The sequence below is a fragment of the Nannospalax galili genome, unplaced genomic scaffold (assembly GCF_000622305.1).
Source record: "Nannospalax galili isolate Female #2095 unplaced genomic scaffold, S.galili_v1.0 scaffold187, whole genome shotgun sequence".
Lineage (NCBI taxonomy): Eukaryota > Metazoa > Chordata > Mammalia > Rodentia > Spalacidae > Nannospalax > Nannospalax galili.
In genome coordinates, this window is record NW_008357584.1 from 389,925 (window position 1) to 403,963 (window position 14,039).

Consider the following 14,039-nt stretch of genomic DNA (forward strand, 5'->3'; position numbering starts at 1 on the left):
AGCATGTGCCACCACCTCTCTGTTCAGCTCCTTAACCCATCTTTTAATTGGGTGACTTCCTTTCTTGATTCTTTGTTTTTTGAGTTCTTTATATATTCTGGATGTTAAACCTCTATCAGATGTGTTGCTGGTAAAGATTTTCTCCCACTCTGTGGGTTTTGAAAATGGAAGTTTGACTGTAAAGCTCAACCTTCCCTTGGAGCTATTCAGTAAGAATTTGGGGATAGGAACATACATTTCAGAGGAGAGGTCACGTAGAAAATACAATTTTTATTTCACAACATATAGATGACATTTAAATTTTAGAGCCCAGATGAGAACACATAGATATACAAGAGAATAAATTCAAGGTTGGGGACCAGTTCCTTCAGCATTTAGAGGCTTATGTGACAAGGAGTATCCCCAAAAAGGTGGTTGAGATGGAGTAGCCAATGAGTGGGAAAGAGAACTAAGAGGAAGTGGTGCCCAGAAGACAAGTAAGGATGGGTTTAAGAGGGGTTAGCTTCAATGCTGCTGTTTAGATGAGCATTAAAACATAATCATGAAAACTGAAACTATGGAAGTTGAGAGAGAGAGAGAGAGAGAGAGAGAGAGAGAGAAGAGGAGAGAGGAAGAAGGAAAGGAGTGAAAGGAGGGAGATTCTTTTTTGTTGTAAATCATTATTTTTAATGTATATTTATTGAGTTTTTGTGCTTTTCATGCAATAAATTTTAATCATACTTAGACCCCCATCCATACCTCGTAGAACCCCCCCTCATTTCTTGCTCTCTGTTATATATGTTAAGACCTACTGGGTCAAGCTTTTATACCCAGATGCCTCTCTCAGTTCAAGTTTATCCACTGGAGTCTAATCAGCCTATTTAGAGTTACTCCCTTAAAGAATATCAACTCTCCCTTACCCAGCAATGATCAATTGCCAATAATTCTTCCAAGTTTAAGGTCGGGGCCCAGTTCTAGGCTTGGTTTTTGTCTGATTGAGTCACCATGGGTCTTGTGCATGCTGTCACCATTGTTGCAAGTTGTTCATATGAGCAAATTCCCAAAGGCCTGAAAGCCTCCGTTTCCTTGTGCTCGTGTACCAAGCCTGGCTTATTTTTGTACAATATCTTTCTACTTTTTTTTTGGTTTACTAAGTTAATACATTTTATTAGTCACAAGAAGGTTAATTCAGAAACAGAGGTAGGCAATGTTTGGCTATTTATGGGGTTAAAGCTATCCCCAGATAATCTACGAATAGGCTCCGGATCTGCAGCATTGAAGACTCTCCACAATCTAGAAAAGAGGGAGAGAGATTCTTAATTGATGATATTGGTGAAGGGAGTATGGAAACTGTTTGTATTATCCTTATTTTAAAACAATTTCAAACTAACAGAAAAATATGTTTTCAAAAAGAGAGTGAGTGATAAGGGCTGGAAAGATGGCTCAGCAGTTAAGAGCTTTGACCACTCTTGCAGACAATCTGGTTTTGATTCCCAGAACCCATGTGGTAGCTAACAACTGTCCATAACTCCAGTTCCAGGGGATCCGATGCCCTTATCTGACCTCTGTGGGCATTGCACTGGTGCACTTAACATACGTACTGGCAGTACACTCATACACATAAAATAAAAATAACAAATAAAATATGTAAAAAAGGAGTGACAGTATGCATAGGCAATACTCTGAAAACAGGAGCATAGAAGTGGGGTAAGAGGGACAGTTGTGTGTACTTAAGGAAAATTTTCTTTTTAAAGATGAGAGACATCAAAGTGTGTTGTGTGGTGGTGAAACAACTTAGAAAACAAAACCTGTGATTGCCAAAGAGAAGGGAATTGCTCCCATATCCTTGAGCTTTCAGATCAGAAAGGATTTCTTCTAATCCACACTTCTACCTAGCCACCACCCAACACAAGAACCAATTCTACAGCATTCTTTAGGGTACCTGACCTCTGCTTGGACATTCCTGGGAGTGGAAACAGTCTTCTTCTGTTGTATGTTTTCAAATGACTTTGTAACAAATTTGAGAAACTTTCTTATTAATGCATGCATGTATTAGATCTGCTTACCTCATATCATAAGGCCTTGTTAAACTCTCCTTCCCCACCCCAGTCCTGCTCTTCAGAGGTTTCTGCTGCTTCTGCTTTGGTATTCAGCTTCCTTACTTTAGGTGATACATGCATGTTCTCATGTAGGTAGAAGGAATCTGTTAAAGTAATCTCTCTTTGCATTTCCAACTTGATTTTTTTCTCTTAGTACAGCACAGACATTCTCCAAATCAATACATAATTTGCTGCACCGTATCCATTAAATGGATGTAACATTTTAAAACACCTTTGCCTACCTTAAATCGTGTTGGCAAGAACTGATATTCTCTCATACTTGTGCTAACATTTCCATTTCATGGTGTTTTGAAAGGTATATTTTTAGAGCTATGTTGTCCTCACTTACACAGCACAGAAATCTGCCTGCCCTGGATTTTTCTGTTGCTGTGAAGTCTTTGGTGTGGTTTTCTATTTCATTTTGAACATGAGTCTAGGCTTATAAAAATTTGGGAATGGAGTTTTCTTATCCATTTATTTGTCTCTTTTACTATTAAACTTTCACCTAAGTTCTTGATTTATCCTTGAAGCAAGCACAATGGGGCAAACACAAGAGTTAACAAATGTGTTTTCTTTAATAAGTTTTAATAAGAGACTGTGTGACCCTATGTCTCTTTTCACGGTCTTTCTGTTTTGCTTGGTCTCAGATCTGCTATCCATACGTATATGCTTCCTGTGGAACAGCAAGGTCAGCAAACCAATTGCTATTAAGTAGCTTATAAAGACAATCTAGAAGAGTTTTGCCAAGAAAATCAAGAGAAAAATGAGCAAATGTGGCTGCTTCAAACTCAATGAGAGAAAACAGCAAATAAATGAATGAGATTAAGGATTGCCTATAGGACTTTATAAATATTATTTCTTTAATCCCCATAGCAAATCCAAGACAGTGAGGCAAAAGAGAGCATCATCTGCTGAAAGACATTTTCTGAGAGGGCAGTTAGTTGTCAGTCTTTTTCACACTGTTAATTCCTGGTGCAAAGTAACCAATTTCTAGGCTCTACTGTCTTTCAGGAACTGTAATCTTCCTTCAAGTTGATAAAACCAAAACAATGTGCATACATTGTGCCCTGTAAGTCATGCCTCAAACACAAGAATTTAAAAACAAAACGTTTCTATTATGGTCTTTTGATGCCAGGGTTGAAGATACCATGAGAATGTCTGCACACAGCAATCAAGGTGCAGGACAGTTGGGTCATGTGGGCCTGTGCTTCTGGTGGGTTGGAGGTCACCCATGCTGCCAGAGGTCATGGGATGAAGTGTAGGTCACCCCACCCACTGCTCTGCTGTCTGTCATACCACACAAGTAAGTAGGCCTCATTTAACCTGCTGACAGGAGGTAATTTAGGCTGAAAGGAATATCTGGCTGAGTGTCACTTTGGAACATTCTTTTAGGTAGAGTTAAACATGTAACAGTCTAAACAAGTTTCCTTTCCTCAGAATCCTATAGTGACAAGATAAGCAAAGTGTTTTTTTTTTTTAAACCCGTCTTCACATCTTCACACCTAAAAGCATGGCAGCCAGACGTTTTGGTGCTGCTGACTCTGCCGATATATATATAAAGCTGCCTGCTGCATTTTTTTCTGTTCCTCTTCAGCATGTGCCAGAATCTCCTCAAGTTCCTCTTGGAAATTCCGAGTACAGGAGCACTGAGGCTAGCTAACTGTAATTAGAATTCCCTCTGTGACAACATGCCCAAGGCTTATGCATTGTGGTCTAGCTGGAATTTGTGTAGGTTGATAGCTCATGAATGTTATTTGGACATTTCCATTCCTTTTTCTTTCTGGCCCCTGCATTAGTTTCTTTTCTCAGTTTTATCATTCCAGTGACCAAAATACCTGACATAAACAACTTGAAGGAAGATTTATTTTGGCTCATGGGTTCAGAGGGCTTAGTCCCTGATTGTTCGGCCCCATGCTCTTGGGTAGAACAACATGGTGATGGAAGTGTGTGGTGGAGGAGGCTTTTCATTGTTATCTCATGGTAGACAGGAATAAGAGATCATGGAAGGGAACTGAGGATTCCCTATAATCTTCAAAGGCACTCTCCACTGGCCTATTTCCTTCAATTAGGCCCCTCTGTAGCCTCCCAAAACAGTGCCATTAGCTGTAGACCAAGTAAGTGTTCAACACATGAGCCTATGGTACACACTCCAGATTCAAATCATAATAGCCTGGAGGACTTCAACAAGGGGAAAACATGAGCTTTAGGAAAAAGTAATTATCTGTTTGAACGAGGTGGAGTGCTTAGTGTGGCTTGCAAATGAATTAAATATACATTATTGCTAGAGAGATGGCTCATTGGTTAAGAGAACTGGCTGCTCTTGCAGAGGATCTGGGTTCAATTCCCAGCACCCTCATAGTGGCTAACAACTGTTCATAATTCCAATTCCAGGGGAATCCAATGCCCTCCTCCGATCTCCATGGGCATTGCACAGCACAGGTGCACTTACACAAATGCAGGCAATATACTCATACACATAAAATAAAAATAATAAATAAAATATTTTTAAAAAGAATGAGAGTTTGGATGAAATTCAGTCTGCAGAGAAGTGGCGGGGGGAGCCATCGAGCCTTGTTGTGAAGGGCCTTAGTGGCCAAGCTGGGAGCTTCTGGGCTCCTGTCAGTGGGCATTTCTCAGAGCAGGAGTCTACCTAGCTCTGCCAGCATCTCCTAGGAACCTGTTATAGAAATGCAAGTTCTTAGGCCCTACTTGGACCTAAAGAAGTAGTAACTCAAATGGTGGAGCCCAGTCATTGGTATTTTAATAAGCTCTACAGGCATTTCTGATGTATACCAAAGTATGGGAATCACTGTTCTGAATATAGAAAGCTCTAGAAGGATTCTTTTTAAGATAGTTTCATTGAGATTAAGTCATACATTATCCAATTCACTCCCTTAATGTATACTTCAGTAATTTTTTAGCATTGTTAGAGAACTATGAAGCTATCACAACCTAACTTTAAATATTTTCACTATTCTTTAAGTAAAGCACGTGGCCTTTTGCAGTCAGTGCCCATTCTCTTCCTACAGCCTGTCAACCACTAATCTATCTCCATAGGTTTGCCTATTCTGGATGTCTTACGTAAGATGAATTGTGATAAATGGCCTTTTGTGACTAGCTAAGTACACACACACACACACACACACACACACACACACACACAGTGTTCTTTATTTCTTTTATATATATATATATATGAGATAAGGTCTCCCTGTAGCCCTAGCTGGCCTAGAATTCACTATGTAGACCAGGATACCTTCAAACTCACAGAGATCCACCTGCCTCTACAGTGCTGGGAATAAAAGTGTATATGCCATGCCCAGCTGTGACTGGCTTATTTTATAGAGCATAAAGTTTTCAAGGATTATTCAGGATGTGTCAGAAATTTTTTTGAGACAGGGTCTCACTATGAGTCCCCAGCTGGCTTGGAACTTGCTATGTAAACCATCCCAGGTTGGTCTCGGTCTCACAGCAATCTACCTGTCTCTGCCTCCTGAGTACTGGGATTAAAGGTATGTGCCACCATGCCTGGAAAAACTTTTTAAAATATTTATTTTATTTTATATGAATTAGCATTTGGCTGTATTTATGTATGTGCACCATGTGTATGTTGTGCCCACAGAGGCCAGAAGAGTGCCAGCATCTGATCTCCTGGAACTGGAATTACAGATGGTTTCTGAGCTACCATGTGGGTACTGGGAACTGACCCCCAGGTAATGCCCTTAAATGCTAAACCATCTCTCCAGCCCATAGAACTTCTTTTTTAAACAACCAAATAATTTTCATTGTTTATTCATTTATCACACTTTGAGCTTCATCATGCTTGAAATAATAGTTTTGGGCAAAATTATTTTTGATGATTTAATACAAAATGCTCTTGATATTATTTGATTTGCTAAAAGTGAGAGGAATGATATTAGTATATTTATTGGTTTCCTATGATTGCTCTAACAAATTACCACAAATTTACTGATTGAATACAACTCTCATTTATTCTCCTGTAGTTCTGGAAACCTTAAGTCTGAAATGAATCTTAATGTGGATAGCATTAATGTGCCAACAAAGTTTGGAAGAATCCATTTCCTAGTTTTTTCCAGCTTCTAGATCCACATTTCTAGAGTCCCTTGGCTCATAGCAGCTCTCTCCATCTGTAGCACAAATGGGCTCTCCCTTTTCTTTCTGACTCTTTCTCTCACAGGCCACCTTCTCTTCTGATACACCCTCCTTCTGCTTCCCTCTGAAGGATTACATTTAGGGGCCACCCAGATAATTCAGAATAATCTCCTTGTGTCAAATATTTAGCTTAATCACAGTGGTGAAGAACTTTATTCCATGTAAGATAACATTTACTTGTTCTAGGTATTAGGAGTATTATGGTTTGGATATAAAATGCCCCCCAGATGCTCATGTGTTAAAAGTATGGTTCCCAGCTGGTGGTTCTATTGAGAAGTAATTGGATCATTAGTGTGCCAACCACATCAATGGGTTAAATTCACTGTTGAGTTCACAGTTGAATGTGCTATTAGAAGGTGGAGCCTAATCAGAGGAAGTGGATCATGTGTGGATATGCCTTTCCTGGTGTGCGCCTTGTCCTTTGCCCTTCTTTTTTCTCTGGGTGATGTTTATCCTTTGCCCTTCTTTTTTCTCTAGGGTGACGTTTGTTCTACTGTTCACTATCCATCATAATGTTCAGTCTTGTCTTAAGCCCAAAATGATGGGACTAAGTATCCATGTACTGAAACCTTAGAAACTATGAACAAAAACAAATCTTTCCTCCTTTAAATTTTTATTTCGGGCATTTTGTTGCATCAAAGAAAGTTTGCCTAACACATGGACTCAGATGTCTTTCTGGGTCATTATTCAGCCTTGTCCCACATCAAATCATGAGGAGGCTTGTTCTCTTCACTGCTTCTGAGTCTTGTCTGTTAATTAACTGATATGTAGAAAAGAAAAAAGTAATTTGAGAAGCATACAGCATGTCATGGAATCTGTTTGTTCAGCCAACTCCTGCATAGGTATTGAGTATTGTGCTGAATGGCCCACTTCCTGCTTCTAAGGTAGAGTCTATGACTGTCCAGGTCAGCATTTCCTGCTGTCTTCACACCCTTACAGCACTGCTGAAGTGTTCTGTGCCATCAGCAGAGAGCTTCTCAATGAGCCACAATGGGTTTTCTAACTCATGAAAACCCATTTACCTGGTTTGTTCAGCTGTCTTAGAAGCCAGTGGTGTAGGAGCTATTAATAATTTGGCCTTGGACACAGCTCTACATTCCTAGCCCAGAGAACCTGATTGTAAATATCTTTTACAGTTGGCTCACTAATAAATATCTGCTGAACTCTTCCATGTGTCCTCAGCTTATTATTTCTTTTCTATACTGAACCCCAAATTTTTATCATTAAATTTGCCTTAATTAATCTAAGAGGTACCTACATATATGCAGTGTTTGTGACCTAAATAAGATTAAGGTTAGAGTCTATGGTCTTTAGGCAACTTCTACAAAAAGGCAACCATCCTCCGTATCTGTGCTCTGCAGCTCAGTATCATGCACAGGACTCTAAAATAGGTACCTCAGAAGGTAGCAAAGTAAGATGGATTATTTCTACCTTGGGAATTTATAGTAAGATGAATAGGATGTGAGCATCCAAAGCTGTTATGAAATGCATGGTACCAGAGAGGTACAGGTTGCCAAGAGATACTAGTCAGGGATGGAGAGAGAACAGATGAGAGAAGACTGTTTGGGTCTCTTAGGAGGGCTGGTCCTTGCACACAGTCTGGGTAAGAATGGTCAGGGAACTCAGCGGTCATGACACAGAGAATCCACAAGCCTAGATAGCTGAGAGGCAAGTAGATGAGGGAAAGCAAGCGTGGCAGAATAGGATTTCTGTTTTTAAAAATTTGATTCTGAAGTAGGTAGAGTATGGAAAACTCTAGAAAGTGATCAGGAAGTTTATAGACACAGATGAGACTAGAGGACAGAAAATTGTAGATTAACCCTATAGGGGCTAATTAATTAAAGTCAGGATTGCTAAGGAGACTAAGAAAGATCCTGGCACATATCTACCTTGAGAGCACAGGGAACATCAAAGGAAGCATTGAAGTCATCTAAACCAAAAAGCTAAGTCTAGAGAGATGACTCAGCTTTAAGAACATGTACTGTTCTTGAAGAGGACCCAAATTCAGTTGCAAACAACCATGCCAGGTAGTTTACAATCACCCATATGTAACTCCAGCTCCAGGGGATCAGATGCTCTTTTCTGGTCTCCACAGACACCTGTACTTACATGTGTATACACGTACACAAGCATCCACCCATACATACATAAAATTAAAAGTAAAATAAATCTAAAAAAATAAATCCAAACAACTAAAACTGTTAGAAACTCAGGTGGAGGAGCCAGGACACTACAGATGGTCAGCAAAGGGAATGTTCCAGATATTGTGTTGCTAACATAGCCAATTGCTATCAAGCCCACTCTGTTTCTCTGCATTTATATTTGTTGTACAAGGATATTTGAATGTCAACTAAGATGTTCATGAAATTTGGCAGGTTTTACACACAGCTATTTAGACTGGAGGGTAGGACGAGTTAATGTATGCAGCTGGGACCAACTGGTAAAGCTCTCCAAAGCCACAGTGTTCTTTGTACCATGACCTACAGTGTATTTAATGCTAGGATTTAAACTAAGAACAATTTTATTGTTAGAAAATGGGACTAAATTCTGTCAATCAGAAAATCCTAACAGTGAGCATAAGTCCATGAAATAATCAAGCAGTCCAGTTCAGTGGCTTTGGTTGCTGCTGGGGTTACTTGCAAACGCTCATCTGCTCCTTGTTCAATCCCTTACTCATCTGCTGGTGGTTATAACTACAAAAATGGAAATAGAGACCAAAAGTTTAAGAAAAGTGATTGGGGGAGCACAGTTATCACCAAAGTGAGGGTATTTGGTTATAAGTACTGTGAGCTATGTGAGGTTAACTTAGGTATTTACAGTTTCTTAGATTCTTTTCATTGACTATCAATGGCCCCTGAAGTATAAAGTCTGTGGATGGTACCTGCCTCTTTCTGGATAAGCCTACTCTCTCAGGTGGCATGTTTCAATTAAAGCAAGTTTCAGATAGGATTCTACTGTAGTTTAGCTACTTATTAAGGAGTAGATACAACAATAACCACAACCCACACAATGAATGATTGGTCAAAGTTCCAGTTTCATGTCTTCTTATGCATTTTTGTGATACTGATAAAAGTACCACTCTCAGGCAAATGCAGCCATATCCTTAAGTCAGAATCAGTTTTTTAGTCAAATCAAATTCTTTATTTTGGATGATGGTAGAAGGCACCTGTCCTGAATGGAGTTCTGGAAGTAGGGTGCTTTACCAACAGTATGTGGCCATTGGGCTCCCCTGACTCTGCTCCATTTATTCGAGAGGTGAGTATGACACAGTGTTTCAAGTTGCTCCATATCTTGAATCCTCCTTTCTTCATCAAAGGTAAATTGCTTTTTTAGTATCTCTCTGGAGAAAATCCATACAGAAATAGTTGAAGTGCATGACTTCAAGTGTGGATTATGGGTTATGCTGCAGTCATGCTTTGCCTCACAAGGATATATTCTGAGAAATGTTTCATTAGTCCATCTCATCATTGTGTAAACATTGTAGAGTATCCTCACATAAGTCTATATGGTATAAGCCTGCCATACAACATGATCTCTTGATGCAGTCAGGAGATACAGCAACCTGAGATGTGTGATATCCTCCTGGCATGGCATAGCATAGCATATTATTTTACAGTCATGTTGATGTATGTTCTATCATAATGATTAAAAATATACTACAGTTGGTATGAAACATGTTTCAAGCAGTAACTTGTTTGAACTCAGGCATTATGTACTATACGTAGCTGAATGTACTACATTTTGTGTATGTGAATATAGTATGGTGTAGTGTTATGTGTGGTGCATGCCCTTGTTACTGTAGGTATGTGCATATTACATGTATGTGGTGACTTCACATGTCTTTCTTTGATTGCTCTCTATTTTTTGAGAGAGAGTCGCTCACCAAACTTGAGGCTCATTTATTTGCTCAAATTAGCTAGCTAAGGCACTTGGGGAGTTCACCTATCTCCAAAGCCTCATACCCTCGTACAGCAGTTTCAGGCACATACCATTGTGCCTGACTCTTTAAATGTGTGCTCTGAGGATCCAAACTGAGGCCCTTGCATTTGCCACTGCAGGCACCTTACTGACTGAGACAAATCTCCATCCATGACTGTGCCATACTTTTATTTTTTATTTATTGTTTGAGAATTTTATATACGTATAAAATGTATTTGATCAGATTTACCCCTTATTCCCTCCCCTCCAACTCTTTCCAATATGCTATACTTTTAAATGACTGGCAGCACACTGTGTAGATTTGCTTACATCACCACACAAAGATGTGAGTAATGCATTGTGTTATGATATTATGTCAGCCAGGATGGCAGCAAGTGATGGGAATTTTTCAGCTCCACTATACTCTTAGGGGACTACAACTGTATATATGGTCTGTTGTTGAAAAAGATATCATTACATAGCACATAATTATATATTCCAAGTGTTAACTCAGAATCCCTAGAGTGTAAACTGAATTAACTTGCACTAATATATATATATATATAAATGATATTGTTTAAATGGAAATATATTAAGATAGATTGCATACAACATGGCAACTATATTACGTTTTTGCAGGAGTAAGACAAATATCACCACGGTAGACTGAATAATGATTCCTAATGATGATACAGGGGAGAAACAGTGTCCCTTAGAGGGTTCGTAGTCTCATTAGTAAAAGAATTTAAAAATGAACTTAAGTGGAAGCTTTAGGACAATTTTATTAGAATTTAAACCCTTGGGGCAGGCAAGCTATGAATCTTGGCATCTGACTGGAGGAGGAGAATGGAAGGAAGAAGGAAAAAAGTCATGAATCCATGCAGGTTTAGAGCCTGCATGGAGGTCAGACACATGGTGAACTGGCAACCACGTGGCAGGAAGAAGGAAGCTTTAGAGAAGAAGTAAAGAAACCCGAAACATTGGGTTTCCCAGAGTTAGGGAAAACATGCCTAGAGAAGGAATATGAAGAAAAGGAGAGCAATCAGTACATTTTTCTGAATTCTTCAGAAAAGCAGGCAGGTCTTAAAGAGACCTCGTGTCTGAAGCCAGGTCCATAAGAACTGCACTGGGAAGTGAGGGTTCCAAGGAAGATAAGTTCACCATCTCATTAACACTAGGCATTCTACCCATCTCCTTAGCATAATTTAAGGTGCTACCAGGTGACTGACCAGTGAAATTGGAAAGGTGGGTCTTCCTGCAGATAGGTGAGAGATATTATCTTTTTGACCAGTTAATCTTATGGGGCTTTTTTGCTACTCTGATAATGATGGCCATATCCTCTGTTCAGAATGTGGGTTGTTACTTTACATGGCAGAAGGAATCCAGAGATGACGAGGAGGTTGTCTTGAGTTATCTGGGTGGGTCCTAAATGTAATGTTAAGTAAGAGAGTGGCAGAAGGAGAAGAGACTGGAGGAGACAACATAATGATGGAAACAGCCTGGAGTAAAGGACAGAGAAAAGCAAAAGAAAACAGGGACACTCTAGCAGTTGAAAGAATGAAGGCAACACTATCTCCTTAGAGCCTCTAGGGAAAACTGGTTCTGTCAACACCTTGACTTTAGCTCAGTAAAACTAATTTCAGATTTCCAACTCCCAGAACTATAAGAGAATAAATAGGTGGTATTTCAAACCTCTACATTTGTGGTAATTCAGTACAGCAGCCCTAGGAAATGAATACAGCTATCAATATCAATGTCAGCAGCATGGTGCTCCATCTCCTGGAAGTTTCCATGGGAGCTCTTCTGAAAACCTTGCTGTATGTGGCTGACGTTTCTTGGCTCTGCACTGAAACTATAGAGAAGAAAGGTACAAATGGTAAAAGTTTCACACTGTTTTTGGGAACAGACCCCAAATCAGTCCTTGAGTCTGTAAAAATAAAGGATTTCTTTGTCTCTGGCTGGACACAATGGAGCTGGATCAGCATTTGAATGAAAATCGAATATAATGAAGCCATGCTTTTGTTCCATCTAGCTATTGGGACTGTATTTCTGGCCAGGTACCAGATGCTCCACGGCTCTGCTCCAGGAAATGCTTGCCTGATAACATGAAACTTACCCATTGATTCTACTTGCAACCAAATGGGCTACTTTATCAAATAAGCATTAGACTTTCTTAGTCCCCATTAAAGAGTGTTAGCATATCAAAATGGAACATTAAGTTAGAGGAATTCAATGCCACAAAGGAAAGGGATTTTAAGAAACTAGAAGCAATTGATTATCAGGTTAGAGAGGGAAAAAGTGCCTGGATTCTACTCCCTGCCAAGATAGAACTAAGGAATGAAAATCAGTAGAGCCTTTGTTTAGAGACTGTCAGTTTGCATTTTGGAAACAGAATTACTATTGAAAATACTATTGTGAAATCAGGTATAATCCAAGGTGACTTGAGAGGATTTTGAAAGCCTGGTTTTTCTCATTTATATATTTGCTCCCAGGGTCATTATGAAATTATGCAGGAATATAAATTTGTTCTTTGCACATAGGGAAACAATAAATGGCAATTGCTAATTAAATAGCAGATTTTTATGATTAGAACTTCCAGGAGGTTAGTGTCCAAATAGCAGACCAATCGAGGTCTCCTAGAAGTCTCTGGATAAACACTGTCTATTGACATGTACAATTTAATGTACTACAGAGGCCAATCAATAAGAAAGGAGCTTTTCCTTTTCATGTGAACTAGCTGTGCCCAGAAGGCAGTACAAAGTTGTTCCTGGCCTTCAGGCCAAACACTGGAAGACTATTCTGGCTGGTCATTGTTCTGATTAACTGTACCATTTACCCACTAAGTCAACATCTTAAGACAACACTACTTATTTATTCCAGCTGGCAGAAGGCTTTTACTGCCACTTTCAAAATTTACAGCTCCCCCAGTTCCTAATTAGCAATAGTGTGATCACCCTCAGAAAGGGGGAACGGCAAGCTGGAAGAGAAGCAGAGGGGAGAATAGGATTTAGACTTTTTTTCATATGGTTTCACAATTGCCTAGAAACTGTAAAAAACAAAAAAGGTAAAAATGCTTCCCTTTCTCGGAGCCTTTAAAGCCAGTGCTCTCAGCCTAGCAGGTCCCTGTTGGCCTACAGCTGAATGTTAGCCAGAAGCTTCATTTGTTTTCAATGCGTAACCAGGTTTCTGGGGTCTTCAGACAGGGCTGCAGTCTTGTCAGAGGAGAAAGCTTTTGTTTGAACTAGAAATCCTAGCTCTGGGATTCCTTATTGATTTTAGTAAGTGATAGAAAATGATTAGGAGGAAAACAACTCAACAGTAAAATGACAAAGGTGTAAAGACAAAAATCAAAAACAAAATGATCATGTATTTTCACTGAAAAGAGCCTGAGATTAGGTTAAAATCCTGTTCAGGTTATTTTTTTCCCTCTTACCTTCTTACCTCCCACATTTCACTCTGAAGCAGTGGGCCAATGTCAAAAGGTCAGAACTACTTTATACCTTTTTCCACAATAATGGACTTCTTAGTAACCTTTTATAAATATGAAATTCATATCCCTTCTTAGAAATAGAGATCTCTTTTCTATAAATCATTATTTCTATTGTTATCTATGAGATGATGGCAGAAACTTGGGTGACATTAATTTAAACAGGAAGGGAGAGTGACAGTCAGAGACTCCCTTTCTTGGGTGCAGCCTGGTATCCCATTTTTCTGCTAACATTTACATTTTTCTGAGGTAAAAGTCCCAGTCTAGTGGTAGATAACTGCATTGAGCTTATAAACCCACTGTGTCCAACTTGGACAATGTTCTTGCTGGTTTTGAAGGTTGAATTGCAAGTGGTGTGATGTAAGTTCTGGGAGACTCCAAAG

The 14,039-nt window shown here is 39.4% G+C and overlaps 1 protein-coding gene across 1 annotated transcript in view; it reads left to right on the forward strand.

The window, feature by feature from the left end:
• Col28a1 (collagen type XXVIII alpha 1 chain) overlaps positions 1 to 14,039 on the forward strand; it is a 196,699-nt gene that overhangs the window by 153,739 nt on the left and 28,921 nt on the right. The gene's annotated exons all lie outside the window — the stretch shown is intronic.